At 37.0% G+C, this 20,460-nt stretch overlaps 1 long non-coding RNA gene across 1 annotated transcript; it reads right to left on the reverse strand.

Annotated features, from left to right (window-relative positions):
* Positions 1-5,050: 5,050 nt before the first annotated feature.
* On the reverse strand, positions 5,051-18,769 carry LOC123885357. The gene is made up of 3 exons (XR_006801139.1): positions 18,721-18,769; positions 18,138-18,185; positions 5,051-5,297 (listed from the first exon to the last, which is right to left on the reverse strand). It is a non-coding gene; the product is annotated as an uncharacterized LOC123885357 (long non-coding RNA).
* Positions 18,770-20,460: the final 1,691 nt, after the last annotated feature.

The following is a 20,460-nucleotide window of genomic DNA, read 5'->3' on the forward strand; positions in this document are numbered from 1 at the left end:
ATACTCGAGTGAAAACTATTATTATAAGTAAACTCGATTAGTGGTAGTAGATCATCCTAACTTCCTCTGTTGTCTAGAACGCATGCCCTAAGCAAATCTTTTAAAGATTGAATCGTTCTCTCTGTTTGACCATCCGTCTGAGGGTGGTATGCTGAACTTAGTTGCAATTTCGTCCCTAAAGCTTTTTGTAAATTTTGCCAAAAATGAGAAGTGAATTTTGGATCCTGATCTGAAATGATACTTGAAGGCACCCCATGTAATCGGATGATTTCCTTGATGTAGATTTCAGTCAACTTTTCCACATTGTAGTTAATGTTAACAGGTAAGAAATGTGCTGACTTTGTTAGTCTATCTACGATCACCCAAATTGAATCAAAATTATGTCTGGTTCTTGGTAATCCCACCACAAAATCCATTGAAATACTCTCCCACTTCCACTCTGGTATATCCAACGATTGAAGCTCCCCCGCTGGTCTTTGATGTTCAACTTTTGCTTTTTGACATGTTAGACATGATGCAACGTACTCTGCGACTTGCTTTTTCATTCCTGGCCACCAAAACTTCTGCTTCAAATCTTGGTACATTTTCGTCGCTCCTGGATGAATACTAAGCATGCTCTTATGTGCTTCGTCCAAAATCATTTTTCTCATATCCATATTATTTGGAACACAAATTCTCCCATTGCATCTTAAAATGTCATCAGTTCCCAAACTGAATTCTTTAGCTTTTTCTTGTCCAATTAATTTTCTCTTCTCATTCAGATGTTCATCATTTTTTTGTTGCTGACGAATATCCTCCATGAGTCCACTAGACACCTTGATCATTCCAAAGCAAATTTTTCCATTAGACAATTCCATATTGAGATTGAGATCTCGAAATTTTTCTATCAACTCCAATTCCTTTGCCATCATGGCAGAAATGTGAATCGTCTTCCGACTTAATGCATCCGCCACAACATTTGCTTTCCCAGGATGATAAAGTAAGGTGAAATCATAATCTTTGAGAAATTCCATCCAACGTCGCTGCCTCATGTTGAGCTCCTTTTGATCAAAAAGGTATTTCAAACTTTTATGGTCACTGTACACTTCAAATCTAGCTCCATATAAGTAATGTCTCCAAATCTTTAATGCAAAGACTACTGCAGCTAATTCCAAATCATGTGTTGGGTAGTTTTTCTCATGAGTCTTCAACTGTCTCGAGGCGTAAGCTACAACTTTCCTATGCTGCATAAGCACGCATCCTAGCCCTTGGTATGAAGCATCACAATAAACTTCATATGGTTGATCTGGTTGTGGCAAAACTAACACGGGTGATGTTGTCAAAAGCCTTTTCATGGTTTGAAAACTTTCCTCACACTCTTGGGTCCATACAAATGGTTGATTTTTCTTCGTGAGTTTAGTTATTGGTGCCGCAATCTTTGAAAATCCTTCGATAAATCTTGGCTTAACTATACATTTGGTCCCTTACGTTTATTTTAGGTTTCAATTTGGTCCCTTACGTTTAAAAAGTATCAATTTGGTCCCTTACGTTTATTTTAGGTTTCAAGTTGGTCCTTTCCGTCAATTTTGTCACATGTGGCAATCAATTTGCATACGTGGACTGACACGTGGCACTTGGACACGCTGACACGTGTACTATTCAAACGGTGTTAATGACAAAACTAACGGAAAGGACTAACATGAAACTTAAAATAAACGTAAGGGACCAAATTGATACTTTTTAAACGTAAGGGACCAAATTGAAACCTAAAATAAACGTAAGGGACCAAACGTGTAGTTAAACCATAAATCTTCGATAGTATCCGGCAAAGCCAACGAAGCTACGAATCTCGGTCACCGTCTGCGGTCGTTCCCATGAAAGTATTGTCTCTACTTTTGCGGGATCTACAACTATTCCATCTCTTGTAATTACGTGCCCCAAGAATTTCACTTCCTCAAGCCAAAATTCGCATTTTGACAGTTTCGCGTACAACTTCTTTTCATGTAGGATCTGTAAAACTTGACGCAGATGGTCTTCATGCTCCTCGTAACTCTTGGAATATATGAGAATATCATCGATGAACACGACAACAAACTTATCAAGGAATGGATTAAAAATCCGGTTCATATAGTCCATGAAAATCGCCGGCGCATTCGTCACTCCAAATGGCATCACGAGATATTCATAGTGTCCATATCGTGTTCTAAACGCAGTCTTGGATACATCCTCAGTTTTCACCCTTATTTGATGATATCCTGTCCTCAAATCTATCTTTGAGAAGACAACCGCTCCGCGAAGTTGATCCATTAAATCATCAATGCATGGGAGTGGATATTTGTTCTTGATTGTCACCTTGTTCAATTGACGGTAGTCTACACAAAGTCTTGAGCCTCCATCCTTCTTCTTCACCAATAACACTGGCGCTCCCCAAGGTGATACACTTGGTCTTATAAATTGTTTTGACAACAAATCCTCAAGTTGAGCCTTTAACTCTGCTAATTCGATAGGTGACATCCTATATGGTGCGATAGAGATCGGACTTGATCCAGGGATTAGATCGATCGAGAACTCGATATCCCTTACCGGTGGTAGACCTGGAACATCATCTGGAAACACTTCCGGAAAATCTTTCACTACGGGAATTTGGCTCAAACTAACTTCCTTCGTAACTTCTAAGGAAGACAATAACAAATACCCTTGAGCTCCTTCTTTCAAAGAAGCTACAACCTCACTCACGGATATTAGTCCAGAATTCTCGGGTTTAGGAAAAACTAAAGTCTTATGAGCACAGTCTAGAAGGATATGGTTGGAAGATAACCAATCCATGCCTAAAATCACATCTAATTGTGTTAAAGGCAAACATATCAAATCAACAAGATATTGCTTATTGTGGATGACAATTGGGCTTTTTAAGCAAACTAAATTCGCTACCAAAGGTTTAGCAGTTGGTGTAGAAATTATTAAATCATAAGGTAATGGCGTAACAGGCAATTTCAATTGTTTTACTCGATCCATAGAGATAAAAGAATGAGTTGCTCCTGAATCAAATAGCACAGTTAAGAGATTACCCGCCATATTGCAACTACCTTGTATAAGATCTTCTGATTGAGAGGCTTCGACACCACTTAGAGTATAAACCCTTCCGTTCTCCTTTTGCCTTGTAGCCCTCACATTATTCACCACAGGATCAACTCTTTGGTTTGAGCAGTCCCTCGACATGTGTCCTACATTTCCACATTTGAAACATACTATTCTGTCCACGGGACAAGAATTAGCCAAATGGTCTGGTTTTCCGCACTTGAAACATCTTCGAGTGAATTCCTGATTCTGGTTCCTGTTTGCTCCATTTCCAACTGCAGATGCAATTGGACGATATGGTCGTTGATCCTGATTATTCCCCGAGGGTCGAGAATAAGGCTTTTTGTATTGGTGCTTTCCCTTCTGGTTCCCTCCTTGAGTTGGATACTTAGACCTAGATGGTCCTCCTACATTCACTCGATTGGTTGCACTTTCCTTCATTGCTTCTATCTTTCTGCATTTTTCCACAAGCGGTTGGAATTGACGAATCTCCAGTGGCAAGACAGACTCTTTAATGCTATGCTTCAGCCCACCTTCAAAACGTTCACATAACCAATCTTCATCAATTTGATCTTGGAAGAATCGAAAATACTTTGCCAGCGACTCAAACTTTGCCGCGTATTCCCCAATTGTCATTCCTCCTTGCTTCAAGTTCAGAAATTCTTGTTCCTTTGCAGTCCTTACACTCCTAGGAAAATATTTATCAAGAAACTTAGTACGAAATACCTCCCATGTGACTTCTTGGTTATTAGCTTCAACTATTTGTCGGGCTCCCTTCCACCAATATTCTGCATCTCCAAGCAACAAGTAAGTTGCATAGGCCACCTTTACTCCATCAGGACACTTCAGTACATCAAAAATTTTCTCGATTTCCTGAAGCCATAAGTCAGCTTTCTCCGGCTCCGGGTCTCCCTGAAATTGTGGAGGATCGTGACGTCTAAAATCCACCAATCCTTTGGACTCAACAGCTTGTTCCTCCCTCTGTTGTTTTCGAAGGTCTCTTTGCGTCTTCGCAGCAGTTTGTTGTGCAATGGAAGCCGCCATGTTCGCCATCGCTTGGATAGCTCTATCCATGTCATTATCAGCATTGTTGTTGTCACCTTCAGCATTTCCAGGATTTAAACGTGTGTTCCTACGAGCCATTGAATTCCTAGAAGGTAATATCAATTAAAACCTTATAGAAAGACAATTCAAACAATTCCCAAAGTTTACACACAACAAAAACATAATAGACCTAAAACACAAGTTAACCCAAAAGATACAACCGTGCTCTGATACCACTATTGTAACACCCCATTTTCAGGAACTGTAGAAAATGGTGTTAAGTCGTAAAATTTAATCGCGAATATGAATTAACTCTATTTATATATTTTACTTGTAATGAAATATCAATAATACATTTTTATTTTTACTTTGAGTCTAAATAAAATTTAATAAATATAAAATGAAAACACATTATTATATAGAATATGCATCATATATTTCACAAAGTCATAATTTTCATGCCAGTAGGCTTACATAGTTAAACTTGACAGGTATAGTTAAACTATTTCACAAAACCTGCAAGTAAATAGTTCCTAATTAGATCAAACTATTCTTAACTAATCATGAGTCATACACCTTATCCCCTAGAAGTTACTGCCACCAAGAGTCACAAAAGAGAGTCACGAAGCATGGACTTATCTAGTCTATTATAATAACCCAAAAGGCTTCAAGACTTAATCCTACCATTAGTTAGTATTTTACATACTGCCTAACCATTATTATTATTATTAATGACCATTAGGGAGACTTCCATTATTCCCGTTAGCTTCTCCACCACTAGAGTCTTCAGAAGGATCTTCATCGGGTACAATTTGATTATCATTATTATTCATTCTTAAATTTGCTTGATGATTCACAAAATTATAATAAACTGGACTACGGCTACGCACTCTCATACGGGCGGTACGACCAACACGAGGCCTTGGTCCCCTAGGTCCAATAGAGTGAGAACCCCTTCCAACTCCATTAAGGTTGAGAACCATTATCATTCTCTCTAATGGCAGCACCATCTCCAGGGTAATATGGTGTATGATAGATGAAACAAGTAATCCTCCTATTCCTTCAGTTGTCTTCACGAATCCAGTAAAAGTCAAGGTTTGTGACGCTCTATCCAGCTCCCAAACAGCGTCACCCATCTCCTCTAGACACTCAATCCTCCGGGTTCCCGAGTGGTTCAGCGGCTCCCTCGGCATTATCTGTAATGTAAGGGTGAAATACTCGTACACAAGCTTACCACGCGATGAGATCACAAGGTTACACATAGTATTATACACTTACATGCATTTTATCTCTTCTAATTACTATACATGTCTAGACATAAAATTATGTTGAATCAAAGAATCACATGTTATCATGAGCAGTTTCACAGAAGCATGTATCACAAAACATTTGATAGCTAATCACAGAAGCATGTATTGTGATAAATGTAAGAATTCATCTCAGAAGCATGTATCAATAAGTTAATATATTAGGATCATCACTTAAGATTATTCACATTCAAGACATTATAGCACTTAGTCAAATAATTCTCACCACCCAAAATTTGTTAGTCCTCATCGAATTCAGATGATAAACCGAGACAAAAATTCACTATCCAAAGTTAGTTTACTTAACTTATTTGGTATTTATTTTTGACACACCTACTCCATGGAGACTTTTATTATGAGCGTAAGGCCGTTTCAACTGCCATATCATGGTTGTTTGCAATCGACATATATTAAATATGTCTCAACCATTTTGGCCCGAGCGCTACACCTTATTATAGATAGTATCCGAAACTCATGTTCACCTCAACTTTTTACCATAAACAGCTTCAAGTACACACATAGTTTACAATAGACAGTTCAAAGATATAGAGAATGTATCATGAATTATTATTCTAACTATTTGAACATGCTGTTTTATATTATGAGAAAATGAGTTAAGATCATATATAGATTGTATTCACATACCACATATATTAAAAGGGAGTTCTATCATCCCCTGCATATTAACTTATTTTAATCAATTCTATGTTACCTTATAATTATAACATTAAGTACACAAGTTCCTGAAGGTGTGAAAACACAAGAAGGGGGGGGGGGGGGGGGGGGGGTTGAATTGTGTTTTAGTCAAGTTTAAAACTTTTTCAAGTTCTTAACTTAACTACAACAACAGCGGATAAATAACACAATAAAACAAGTTAAGAGAGAGAGAGAGATCACACAGGCAATTTATACTGGTTCCTCTCACAAAACGAGAGTAGTCCAGTCCCCTTGCACTTCCAAGGGATTTCACTATAATCACACAAGATTACACCTGCTCAAGCACACAAGCAAGAGACTTCTCAACAATGCTCAAGCACACAAGCTTAAGACTTCACACTTAAGCACACAAGCTTAAGTTTCCTCAAGTAATAGTAAAGTATATGAAAATATACAAATGCTCTTAGATGAACCTAAAGAGAGCAAATACAAAGAGTACATAGTATTTGACTAAAGTGCAAAAACACTTGGTAAGAGGTTCAGAGCTTGTATACAGAATTCAGAGTTTGTTCAGCGCACGTTCAATCCTTAATAATTGTTGTATAATAATGCAGCTGATCCTTCTAGTATATATACCACCAGAAAAGAGTCGTTGCAAAAAGAACCGTTGGAGTTGATAATCTTTTGTCTTCAAGCAGTCTGTCTTGATGCAGTTTGTTTGTATCTAAACTGAGTAAGAGTTTCAGATACTTTGACTACTGCAGAGTGGACTTTCCTTATTCAGCTAACAAGTCTGAAGACCCACGTTCTCAAGTTAGGACAGACAAAACGAGAGTAGCTTGAACTGATCAGGCTTGAAAGGTCCTTTTCTTCATTGGTAGAAGAGTTGACTTGCAAAGGGAATCTTTACAGCTTTCAAAGAGATCTTCAGAGGTTGATGAAGCTTTAGTCACTCAAGAAGTTCTGAAGACTTCATCATCCGAAGGTTGTAACTTCTGAAGTCCAACATCTTCTGAGCGCTTGTGAACTTCTGAATTCACATCCTCTGAGCTTCACTCAGAGCTTATCTGATGCTTATATCTGCGCACTTAAAATAAATTTTTAGTCCTTCCAATTGTTTATTAATACTTTGTTATCATCAAAACCTTTATAGATTTAGGGGCAAACATTTTTAAATCAATTTTGTTCCAACAATCTCCCCCTTTTTGATGATGACAAACATAAGTATTAATTGACAATTGTTGTTAAATTAACTTATCATGTTTCTCTTAGGTTTATGAGGTTTGCAAGCTCCCCCTAAGATTGATACTCCTTAAAGCCAAAGCTTTAAGTTTTATCCATGATATTTTAATTTAGTATAAGATTAAGATAATTTTGAAATAAAGTAAATTTCATATCTTTCTTCAGAGTGAGAGGTTTGCAAGCTCTCCCCCTAAGTCTCATAAGGCTAAGTTAAAATTGCACTCTTAACTTATCCTTACTTATGAAATTTATTTCAGTTTCAACTAACTTAGTCTCCGCATTGAAATACGTAAAACAACTTAAAAGTAACAACTTTTAACTTAACGGATAAAAGCGAGATAAAAGGCGTGGTTTCAGTTTTGAAACTTATCACTTATCAATTAATGCGTAACTACTCCCCCTTTTGTCATTATCAAAAAGTAAAAGAAAATTTATATAACCAAGACAGTCAAAGAAGAAGAGTGGTTGTTACAAAGGTGAATTTATTTCAAAGACAAAAAACAACGCGCTTAAAAGTTTATAAAAAGGTGAACGAGTTAACATGCCTTCTTCACGGAAAAACAAGAATAAACGAGTAAATCAAGAGAGATTAGGAAGAATGAGAAGGTTTAGTTCACGCATCGCAGAGGTTCGAAGAAAGAAAGAAGATGAAAAACGCGAAAAAGATGAGAAAGATAAAGAAGACAACAAGAAACCACAAGAAGCTGAGATTATAATCATCTCATCAGATTCTGAAGCTGAAGAGAATGAAGATGATGCTGACTATGTTGAGTTCTTGGCTGGCTATGTTCCAGAAGAAGAAGAAGAAGAAGAAGAAGAAGAAGAAGAGCAAAACCCAGATCCCATAGAAATTTCATCAGAGGATGCTGAGGAGAAATCTGAGATTTCTTCTGAGTATTATCCATCTGATTAGGATTAGGTTGTCTTTTTCTTTTTCCTTTTTACCAATGTACTCAACATTGTTAGATCATTAATAAAAATTTTCGTTTAAAAGCATCTTGTGTTCTTATGTTCTTATTTATCAAAGAAAGTTAGCACAAACAAAAAAAAATATAACAAACCACATAACTAAGTTAAAAGCCAAAATAAAAATTGTTCAGACCATATAAAATAAAGTAAAGAAGATATGAATAGAAACATATAAAAAGTGCAAAGAATCCTAAGGTTTCTTGAGAAAGGCTAAGAGCTGGTCAAATTTGTCATTCAGCGATCCCACATTGGAAACTAGACCATCCACTTTGGATTCCAGGTTGAGGTGAGCTGTCCTTTGCCTTTCTAAACCTTCTTGTTGCTCCCTCAGAGCTTCTTGAAAGATCTGCAACTGATCAACAACCACAGGAGCTTGATCTTCAATCAAAGGTGCCTTGCCTTTATCAGATGATTCACCTTCCTCTGGATAATCGATCATCAGAACATCATCCTGATTCAGTACATCCAGTACATCCTCTTCTGGGGCATCCTCTTGATGTAGCTCATTTGCCAACTGGGCAACTCTAGCAGCAGCTTCTTCCAGACGTTCCTTCTCAACCCTGTGAGCTTCAAGACTCTGAAATAACTTGGAATCAATCCAGCAGATCTTGAAAGCATTTAAACGTTGTTCAGTAGCAGCAAGGGCTTCAAGCTTAGCACGCTCAAATTCTTCATGATTGAAAGACGTTAACCTCTTCAACTCAGCCCTAGCCAAACTGACCTTCATGAAGCTTATAACATCCAGATCTCTTCTTCCAACGACAGCCTTAATCTCTTCAGCAGCATCATCCAAAGCATTGCAAATCCTTGCCTTAATGCTTGACACTTCTAGGTCCACATCAGAAGGACATACTAAAAACCTGTCCTTTGACAGAGATAATCTAACCAAGTCATCATGAAACTGAGTGGATAGATTACTAAAAGGGTTAGATGATGAGGGTGAAGGATTGGGAATGGTAGAGAGGTTTGGTGTTTCGGTAGCAGGGTTGTCAATAATAACAACTTCTGCCTCTGAAGGCTTGGGGGCACAAGTATGAATACGCTCAGGAGAAGTATATGCAGCACTTGGTTGAGGTTGAGGTTCAGGAATTGGTTCAGAAGTTGGTTCAGGGTTTGATTGTTCAGGAGATTTAAGTTGGGATGATGGTTCAGCAGGTTTAATTGGAGATGGTTGTTTTGTGGTTGAAGCTTGTTCAGGGTTAGGAATAAGTAATTCAGGTTCAGATGGTGAGATGATAGGTGTTTCTTTTTGGGGTTGAGTTTGAGGTGATTTAGGTTTAGGGGGTGATGAAGGTTTCTGAGTGAAGGTTTGATTATTTAGAGGATCTGGACTAAGATGTTTCTCTAGTTCAGACAAAGGGTTGTCAGAGGTTGGAATATCAGAGGTTGGAAGTACAGTTCTGAGTGGTTTGGTGTAACCTATTCCAATCTCAGTTTCATTAAAGATGTACTTAGAAGACTTACCTTTACCTTTAGGAACAGGAACAGGTCTTCTACGAAGTCTTTCAGCCAGTGTCTCTTCATCAGACTCAGTCTCATCTTCAGATCCAGACTCTTCAGATGAACTGTCAACTTCAACAACTATAGGCTCTTTGGAAGCTCCTTCAGCAGCCTTGGTTGCAATTTCTTCATGCTTCTTCTTTGTTCTCTTTTCAGCATCAGCTTGCTCCACCTTAACCCTCTTCTGAGCCAAAAGATCTGGCTTAGGTTGATCAGCTTGAGGTTCAGCCTTTCTCTTTTGTCTCCTAGAAGGGTTATACAAATTTGCAGGAGCAGGAGGAATCATACTCCTATCAACAATGAATCCTTCTTTTCTGAGCACTTCCAAATAGTCCTGAATGATGTGCTCAGCATCAGCTTCTGAAATAATCGGATATCCATCCACATACAAATGATCTTCAAGACGAGCAGATAATTCTTGTGGAGGTGGAACTAGCTTTGTAGAAATAAGACGCATCTTGGTAAGGAAACTGGCATGTAGAATTTCAGGCGAGAACTTCTTCTCCACAAGTTCTGGATGAAATTTCTTTAAGTTCTGAACAACATGACCTTGATGCAGAAGGTCTGATAGCAGCCTAGGATAAACAATAGTTGTTTTCCTCTGAGATTTGCTAGCAAAGATTGCTTCACATATCCTTTCAAAAAAGTAGTCTCCAAGATTCACCTTCTTTCCCGTCAGAAGGAAATACAGCAGATGACGATGAGTCCAGGAGATTGTATCAGTCCCACCAACCCTTGGACTGATAGTTGCTAAGATGATCTTGAAGAGAACTCTACATTCATCAGTCAATCCTTTTACTTTCCCTTTCAAAGAAAAATCAGTGCAGATGAGATGCAGAAGATCATCTCTGTATCTTGTATCCTTTTCAAAAACATCTAACTCTATCCCAGAGTTAGGCAGACCAAGCAGAGCATTAAAATGAATGGGCGAGAAACCCATATTCATTCCACAGATGTTAGACCTAATCTGTACACCTGTATATTCCAGCAGACCCATTTCCTTCCTAGTTTTACCCTTCAGACTAGGATCCCTCTCTATTGCAGCAAGCTCTTCCTTCTTAGCTTCATGCTTATCAAACACCTTTGCTTTCATCCAGAATTTCTTCAGCAAATCTGGGTAGATAGGACCATTAAGCATGTCGAAGTACTTGTCCCAACCTTGAGTGATAAAGTACTTTTTAACGTCGAACCCATTAGCTTGTAGACCGTCGAAATCAACCATCTTCTCTGAAAGAAAAGTGAGTTCAGATTCTGGAAACTCCATCTCGTTCCCAACGATCTGGAGATTTTTGAACATAAACGGTGGAATTCTTTTTGACGAAGAAGACGAAGCACCAACCATTGTTGGAGATTAGGGTAGGGTTTGGAAACTAACGAGAGAGAAAGAAGGTTTGTTGGAGGTTTAGAGAGAAAATGAAAGTGTAGGTTGTGAGAGTGAATAGTGTGCAAGTGTATTGTGTAAGTTTATTTAAATGAATACAGTTAACACAAGAATGGCAAATTTGGGAAGTTACGCTAATTGACAAAAAGTTGAATACCAAAAATCATCATTAACCACCCACTACCTGACACACGTAGACCACGTGCAGAAATTTACTCGGTAACTGCTATTTTAATGGACAACTGTTCAGCAGTGAATACTAAATATATCAGCCCATTGATTTTCAGTATCAACAAACTTAATATCTATAATGCCTCTCTGAACATAATCTCTGATAAAATGGTGTTTGATTTCAATATGTTTGGCTCTAGAGTGTAGGATAGGATTTTTAGATAAATGAATGGCTGCAGTATTATCACAATATAAAGGAATATTGTTACTGCTTACCTGATAATCTTCTAGCTGATATTTTAACCAGAGTAGTTGTGTACAACACTTAGCTGCTGAAATGTATTCTGCTTCTGCTGTAGACAAAGCTATAGTAGTTTGTCTTTTACTAGCCCAGGAGATAAGGTTTTCACCAACAAATTGACAATTGCCACTTGTGGATTTTCTTTCAATTTTATCTCCAGCATAGTCAGCATCACAGAATCCATTTAGCACATAATCATTGGATTTCTTATAGAGAAGTCCAAGATTAGTTGTTCCTTTCAGATACCTAAAGATTCTCTTTACAGCAGTAAGATGAGATTCTCTAGGATCTGACTGGAATCTTGCACATAAGCATACACTGAATAAAATATCTGGTCTAGAGGCTGTCAGATAGAGTAAGGAACCAATCATACCTCTGTAGACCTTTTGATCTACTTTTCCTTCATCTTCTGACTTGCTCATGTTGGTAGTTGAATGCATAGGAGTGTTCATTATCTTGCAGTCATCTAGGTTGAATTTCTTCAGAAGTTCTTTGGTGTATTTTGATTGATGAACATAAGTTCCTTCCTTCTTCTGATTGATTTGAATTCCAAGAAAGAATTTCAATTCTCCCATCATGCTCATTTCAAATTCATCCTGCATTATCTTAGAAAAATTCTTGCACAAGGAAGCATTAGTTGAACCAAAGATAATATCATCAACATAAATTTGAATGATTAAAATGTCTTCTTTGGTTGTTTTTCTAAAGAGTGTGCAGTCAACCTTTCCTTTCTCAAAACCCTTTTCAAGAAGGAAATTACTGAGTCTATCATACCAAGCTCTTGGAGCTTGTTTCAGACCATACAGTGATTTCTTCAATTTAAAAACATGTTCTGGGTTTGAGACATCTTCAAAACCAGGAGGTTGCTTAACATACACTTCTTCAGAAATAAAACCATTTAAGAAGGCACTCTTAACATCCATTTGATACAAAGTTATTCCATGATTAACAGCATAAGATAGAAGTAACCTGATTGCTTCAAGTCTAGCAACTGGTGCAAAGGTTTCAGTATAGTCAATCCCCTCTTGTTGACTATAACCTTGTGCAACCAATCTAGCCTTGTTTCTTACCACTTCACCTTGTTCATTCAGCTTGTTTCTGAATACCCATTTTGTTCCAATAATGTTCTTGTGTGAAGGTTTGGGCACTAGAGTCCATACATCATTTCTTTGAAATTGATTCAGCTCTTCTTGCATTGCTACAATCCAAGCATCATCTTTCAGAGCTTCATCAATCTTTGAAGGTTCCATCATTGAGATAAGACCAACTAAAGATTCCTCATTTCGTAGTTGAGATCTTGTCTTCCTTGGACTATCCTTGTTGCCTAAGATCAGTTCCTCTGGATGTGATGATTTGTATTTGAAAGTATTTCTTGGGGGCTCATCATCTTCAGACTCATCAACAGCAGGTTCAGCAGTTGCTTCAGTTCTTTGTTGTTCAGAGTCTGTAGGAACTGTTATGTTCAGAGGTTCTTCAGAGAATGGATGTTCTGAGTAGTTTGGAATATCTGAATATTGATCCTCTGATACCTGAAATCTAGACAAACCTTCCACAAGCTCTGACACTTGGTCAGGCTCTTTGTCATCAAATTTGACATGCATAGTTTCTTCCACAGTATGTGTTTCAGAAATATACAGTCTGTATGCTTTTGAGCGTTCAAAGTATCCTATAAAAATACCCTTATAACCTCTAGCATCAAATTTCTTTAGATGGACTTTGTTATTTAAGATGTAACACGTACATCCAAACTGATGAAAATAAGAAATATCAGGTTTTCTTCCTTTGAACAATTCATAAGCAGTTTTGTTCAACTTAGATCTGATATAGATTCTATTTTGAACATAACATGCTGTGTTTACAGCTTCTGCCCATAAAAACTTTGCTACATTTGTTTCATGCATCATGGTTCTGGCCATTTCTTGCAGAGTTCTATTCTTCCTTTCTACAACCCCATTTTGTTGAGGAGTTCTAGGAGAAGAGAATTCATGCAAGATGCCATATTTTTCACAAAAGTTTTCAAAAGGTTCATTTTCAAATTCTCCACCATGATCACTTCTAACTTTTAAAATAGTGTAGCCTTTTTCATTTTGAATTTGTTTGCAGAAGATGCTAAACTCATCATAAGCTTCATCTTTTGTTCTTAGGAATTTTACCCAAGTCCATCTACTGTAGTCATCAACAATCACTAATCCATACTTCTTTCCATTGATAGAGGCAGTGTGAACTGGCCCAAAAAGATCAATGTGAAGAAGTTCCAATGGTCTTGAGGTAGAGACAATGTTCTTAGGTTTAAAAGATGATTTTGTAATCTTTCCTTTTTGACATGAACCACAAAGTGTGTTTGAGTGATATTTGATTTTAGGTAAACCTCTGACAAGGTCAAGCTTGCTAAGCTTAGAGATTAATCTCCAGTTAGCATGGCCTAACCTCTTATGCCAGATCCATTTTTCTTCACTCAAGGTCAAAAGACACAACACTTTTTGTTCATTCAAATCAGAAAGATTAATTTTATAAACATTGTTCTTTCTCAGACCTTTGAATATAATGGAGTTATCAGATTGTTTAGATACAGTACATGATTCCTTATTAAATACAACTACATAACCATTGTCGCAAAATTGACTTATGCTCAATAAGTTATGTTTGAGTCCATCTACTAACCAAACATCATTAATAGATAGGGAAGAATTACCTACTGTACCTGTACCTATTATCTTTCCTTTTTGATTGCCTCCAAAGCCAACAGATCCTCCTTCTTTCATAGACAGCTTAGAAAATAGTTGTTTGTCACCAGTCATATGCCTTGAACATCCACTATCCAGATACCATGAGTGTTTCATGATACTTCTTTGAGTGGCAGGCTGTATGAGAAACAACTTTAATCATTGCGATAGAACTCTTCATCAAGGTTAATGATAAAGTCATCCCAGTATTCTTCCTCTTCATTTATCAAGTTCTGATTGTTAACTTGAGAACTTGTCAGCCATTGGTCTAGGACATAAGCCCTTCTTCCTTTGCATAAGACTTGTTTCCACACTCTAGGTAGGACATATCCTTTCCTAGTTGGTAAATCTGAATGATACATTATTTCAGCTTTTGGTACCCATCTTCTGGGTCCACGCTTGTTAGTCCATACATGCTTACTATGTTGTCTAGTGTTAGAGAAAAATCTTGGTTTGGAATAATGACCTTTTTGAAACCTTTTCTTTTGAAATCTGTTATTATTCCAGGATTTGGATTGTTTATGATTCCAGGGTTTGTATTTATCACCAATCCCATGTTCTGATTGATTATATCTACTGACTCTAGAATCATAAATAATCTGAGTCCTGTACTCCATCTGAGATTTAGAATTTTTTCTTTTAAAAACTTCTGATCTTTTAGATTGACTAGCTTCAGGTACTGAAGTTCCTTTGGATCCAGAATTTGAAGTCTCAGATGTTGAAGCTTTCAGAACTTCTGAACTGATGTTCTCAGGTTCTGAACAACTTCTATCTTCTGAACTTCTTTCTCCAGATCCTAAGGCACTTGGTTCCTCTGAGCTGTCAGCTTCTAAATCACTCAGATCATCATTGTCATTTTCAACAATACCAGGATTCTTTCCCTCTTCACTTGGTGGAACAACATAATAAACCCAAGATTTTCCAACCTTTTTGGCAGAGGTCTTTAGCTTTGAATATGTTCTACCATATTCATAGCCAAGTCCTTCTCCTCTATGTCTCAAAACATTATAAATTCTATTAGCAGCTTTGCTCTTCCCAAGGTTGAGATGCACAAACTGTTGAAGAGCTATTTCCTGCTCATCAATAGGTTTGTGACAAACAGCACAACCCTTTTCAAAGTCATTTACTCTATTCAGAGTTTCTTGATATAGACCTTGAAAATGTTCTGCTTGTTCAGTCAGAGTGTTAAGCTTTTCTTGTAAAACTTTTTGTTTACTTAACACTCTGAGATGTTTCTCAATGACCTTGTTAAGTGCAGTTATAAGTTGAGATTTAGAGCAGTCAGAAAATACCTCATCAGTTACTTCTGAATCTGATTCTGATTCATCGTCTGAGTCTGCATCTGAGTCAGTTGAAGCCATCAGGGCTAGATTTGCCTCTTCTTCTTCCTCAGATGATAGCTCTTCAAAAGTAGCCATCAGACTCTTTTTCAATTTGCTCTTGAATTGTTGCTTCTTTGAGCTGTATCTTTTGCTTTTGTCTTTAGCAGACATTTCTGGACAATCAGCAATAAAGTGTCCTGGCTTCTTACAGTTGAAGCAGTTCTTCTGATCATCCTTTTTGCTGACAAAATTTCTGGAGCTGTTACCTCTGAAATTTCTTTTGTTAAATCTGTTCCATTGCTGAAACTTGGTGAATAAAGCAAACTCATCTTCACCCATTTCCTCCTCTTGACCATCTGCAGAAGATTCCTCCTCAATGTCAAGAAGCTGAGTCTTAAGAGCTTTAGAAGGAGTCCTAGTTGACTGTAAAGCTACAGACTTGGACTTCTTCTTAGCTTCTGAGTCAGCGTTCAGAACCATCTCATGGCTTCTGAGATTGCTTATCAGAGCCTCAAGACTCAGAGTCTTGAGATTTTGAGCTTCCTCTATTGCAGTGACCTTAGGTCTCCAAGCAATAGGAAGACTTCTCAGAATCTTCTGAACATGGTCATAGGTGGAATAACTTCTCTTAAGAGCTTTAAGACCAGATACAAGGATTTGAAACCTTGTAAACATAGTTTCAATGTTTTCATCTTGTTGCATAGTGAATAGTTCATATTGCCTTATCAAGAGACTAGCCTTAGCCTCTTGAACCTTTTCATTGCCATCATAGTAGCACACATAGAGTCAAAGATAGATTTAGCAGTAGACTTGTTCTCTATTCTGACATAATCCTCATGTCTAATAGCACCAACAACAATATCCTTTACTCTATGATGCTTAGTGTAGGTTTTTAAGTTAGCTGGTGTGAGTAACTTTCTATGCTCAATGGACAATCTTCCATGTTCATTTAAGTTTTCAAAAGTTACTCCCAGCTCAACCAAATCCCACAACTCATGATCAATAGCAGTAATATTGCTATACAGTCTTTCCTTCCACCACTCAAATAATGATGCATCACCATTGAATATAGGGGCTTTTCTATTGCCACTATGTTCATGTGATTCATTACTTAAGTAGTCAAAACCAAAGGCATTTCTTGGACCACCACCAGCACCACTGGCCTCACCGGCTTCACCGGTAGTTCTAGTACTACTATCGTCTCCTCCAGACATAGTGTTCTCACAAGATCTTTACTGTCTCACTGTTAAGTGAAAGTAACAGACCAGAGCTCTAGATACCAATTGAAGGTGTGAAAACACAAGAAGGGGGGGGGGGGTTGAATTGTGTTTTAGTCAAGTTTAAAACTTTTTCAAGTTCTTAACTTAACTACAACAGCAGCGGATAAATAACACAATAAAACAAGTTAAGAGAGAGAGAGAGAGATCACACAGGCAATTTATACTGGTTCCTCTCACAAAACGAGAGTAGTCCAGTCCCCTTGCACTTCCAAGGGATTTCACTATAATCACACAAGATTACACCTGCTCAAGCACACAAGCAAGAGACTTCTCAACAATGCTCAAGCACACAAGCTTAAGACTTCACACTTAAGCACACAAGCTTAAGTTTCCTCAAGTAATAGTAAAGTATATGAAAATATACAAATGCTCTTAGATGAACCTAAAGAGAGCAAATACAAAGAGTACAGAGTATTTGACTAAAGTGCAAAAACACTTGGTAAGAGGTTCAGAGCTTGTATACAGAATTCAGAGTTTGTTCAGCGCACGTTCAATCCTTAATAATTGTTGTATAATAATGCAGCTGATCCTTCTAGTATATATACCACCAGAAAAGAGTCGTTGCAAAAAGAACCGTTGGAGTTGATAATCTTTTGTCTTCAAGCAGTCTGTCTTGATGCAGTTTGTTTGTATCTAAACTGAGTAAGAGTTTCAGATACTTTGACTACTGCAGAGTGGACTTTCCTTATTCAGCTAACAAGTCTGAAGACCCACGTTCTCAAGTTAGGACAGACAAAACGAGAGTAGCTTGAACTGATCAGGCTTGAAAGGTCCTTTTCTTCATTGGTAGAAGAGTTGACTTGCAAAGGGAATCTTTACAGCTTTCAAAGAGATCTTCAGAGGTTGATGAAGCTTTAGTCACTCAAGAAGTTCTGAAGACTTCATCATCCGAAGGTTGTAACTTCTGAAGTCCAACATCTTCTGAGCGCTTGTGAACTTCTGAATTCACATCCTCTGAGCTTCACTCAGAGCTTATCTGATGCTTATATCTGCGCACTTAAAATAAATTTTTAGTCCTTCCAATTGTTTATTAATACTTTGTTATCATCAAAACCTTTATAGATTTAGGGGCAAACATTTTTAAATCAATTTTGTTCCAACAGTTCCTAATTATAACTAATAATATATATACAATTACCACATTTCTTGTGCTCACCAACTTATTATTAGTATAACCCCTTACCTTTGAGCTTTTCAGAATAACTTGTGCAATCTCCTTCTTCTATGTTACCTATCCACTCATCAAAATAACTACTCTTAACTTACTATCATTATACTCAAAATTCTAACATTACTGAGATAAAAAAAATAAGTCACAAGAATTTATATTCTAAGAATAAAAGATGGAAAGCCAACGTACATTAATATGTTAAATGGCCTATCATTGTTGCTTAAGCATATATATGTGTTTATAAATTTTTGAGATCTTGCAACTACATCTTCTGATATTTCAAAACACTATAATTTTCTTTGCAAAATGACAGATCTAGATCCTGTTATCATGCTTCATTCTCTGTTCCTTTATCTATCTTCTTTTTCTTTTGTAACCAATTAGTGACAAAATCAAGTGGAGTTAAAATCTTGAATTAATCATTTGAGGAAGTTAAGATTCTAACATGATGATAGTTACATATGAATTGAAGCCTTCAGTTATGGAAAATGGAAGCATCTAAGGTCCTAGAATGAATAAAAAGGCAAATTTGCTAAAAGGCTATAAATAAACAAAAGAGGAAATATTAGACTAAAAGAAAGAAGAAAGAACGAACCTTTTAACAGAGCTTTCTTAGTAGTGAATTGTGTGAAAAGTTTGTGAAAGTTACACTCCTATTTATATGCATTTCCTTCCACTTCTACTTGGTTAATTTAAGCTCACGTTTTCTTTTTTTTTTTTTTTGGTTTGTGAAGAATGATCAGCCACGTTAACATGATTATGTGTTATCCTTATCTCACACAGTGAAATTTTTATTTTATTTATTTATTTATTTATTTTTTTGTGATATAATTTTATAATGTCGATTAAGGCACTGTCTAAATTTCGGTAGAATTTTAAGCCTGAAATTTTATCATAGCCTACTGAAATATTTCATGATTGATTTCTAAAATTATTTTTCTTAAATTCACAGTCTAAAAGGATAAGTTAATTATCGGTCTACACCAAGTAAAACTACTATCAAGGCACACATAAAACAAGTTAAAAATATTTGGGTGTTACATTGGCAGAAGAAACCAGACTCAAATCTCACTCCAACATGATTTCAGATAAAGGAACTTTCTCCACTCCTCCATCTGTTTTTGCTACTCCTGTTCACAAAGGAAAACCTCAAGGGAGGGCTGAACTTGGTATTGATGAATGTGCTTTTTGTAAGGAGAAAGGTCACTGGAAAGCACAATGTCCCAAGAAATTTAGAGGAGATCAGAAGAACTTTCAGAAGAACTTCAAGAGTTCATCATCCAATGTTGCTATTGTTGTTGCTCCTTCAACCATTGGTTATGGTTCTAATCATGTATACTAAACTGAGACTACTTCTCAAATATCTGATATTACAGAACAATTACAAAACTTCTTGCTACCTAGTCACAGGTCATGTCTGCCTCCTTCGTTAAAGGATCCTCGTTCTAGGAGGCTAATTGGGACATCCCGTAGTCATATTATGTTTCAGTTGGTCTCTTTGCTCTACTTGTTGGTTTTTCTATTTGATTGTCTCTCCTTTGGTGTTCTTATTCTTTATGTTGGTATGTTGTTTCTCTCTTAGTTAGTTTTGTTGGTCTGTTTGGTTTGGTTTAATGTGGTTTGTTTCGTTTCAGTTGGTCGGTTCTGTTTCATTTGGTTATGCCTAGTTTAGTTTAGTTTCTTGCGGTTTGTTTTGTTTTGTTCTGTGTGGTTCTGTCTGGTGAGTTAAGATAGTACTCACAATCTGTCTGTCTGGTGAGTGAAAACTCGCAATCTGGCTGTCTGGTGAGGGAATACTCACAATCTGAATCCGGTGAGGGAATACTAATAATCTGTCTGGTGAGCGAAAGCTCGCAATCTGTCTGTCTGGTGAGCGAAAGCTCACAATCTGTCTGGTGAGGGAATACTCACAATCTGAATATCTGAATCCGGTGAGGGAATACTCACAATATGACTATTTGATACTCTGAAGCCTGAAATCTGAAGCCTGAAGTCCGAAGCTGATGCCTGAAGTCGAATCTGGTTCCCCACTTCGATTAATGCAATTAGTTAATTTAGTTTATTTTCAGGGTTGATTTTGTGACAAGCTCCAAGCTTAGTAAGCTTTAGCTTGAGGGGTAGTATTAGAAATAAAATATTTAGTTAGAGTTAGTATGATTTCGTTTTTTGTCTGACAAACTCTCGATGATTATCTGTTAATGCATCGTGAGTTTGAGGGGAAGTGTTAGATAATAATATTATTAGGGCTTTAAGTATTGGGCTTTATATATTAGTAGTCTAGTAGTCCATTAAGAATTATTATAAATTATCTTGTAATCTTTATTTTATTAAGCAA

Source organism: Trifolium pratense, linkage group LG5 (genome assembly GCF_020283565.1).
Source record: "Trifolium pratense cultivar HEN17-A07 linkage group LG5, ARS_RC_1.1, whole genome shotgun sequence".
Classification (NCBI taxonomy): domain Eukaryota; kingdom Viridiplantae; phylum Streptophyta; class Magnoliopsida; order Fabales; family Fabaceae; genus Trifolium; species Trifolium pratense.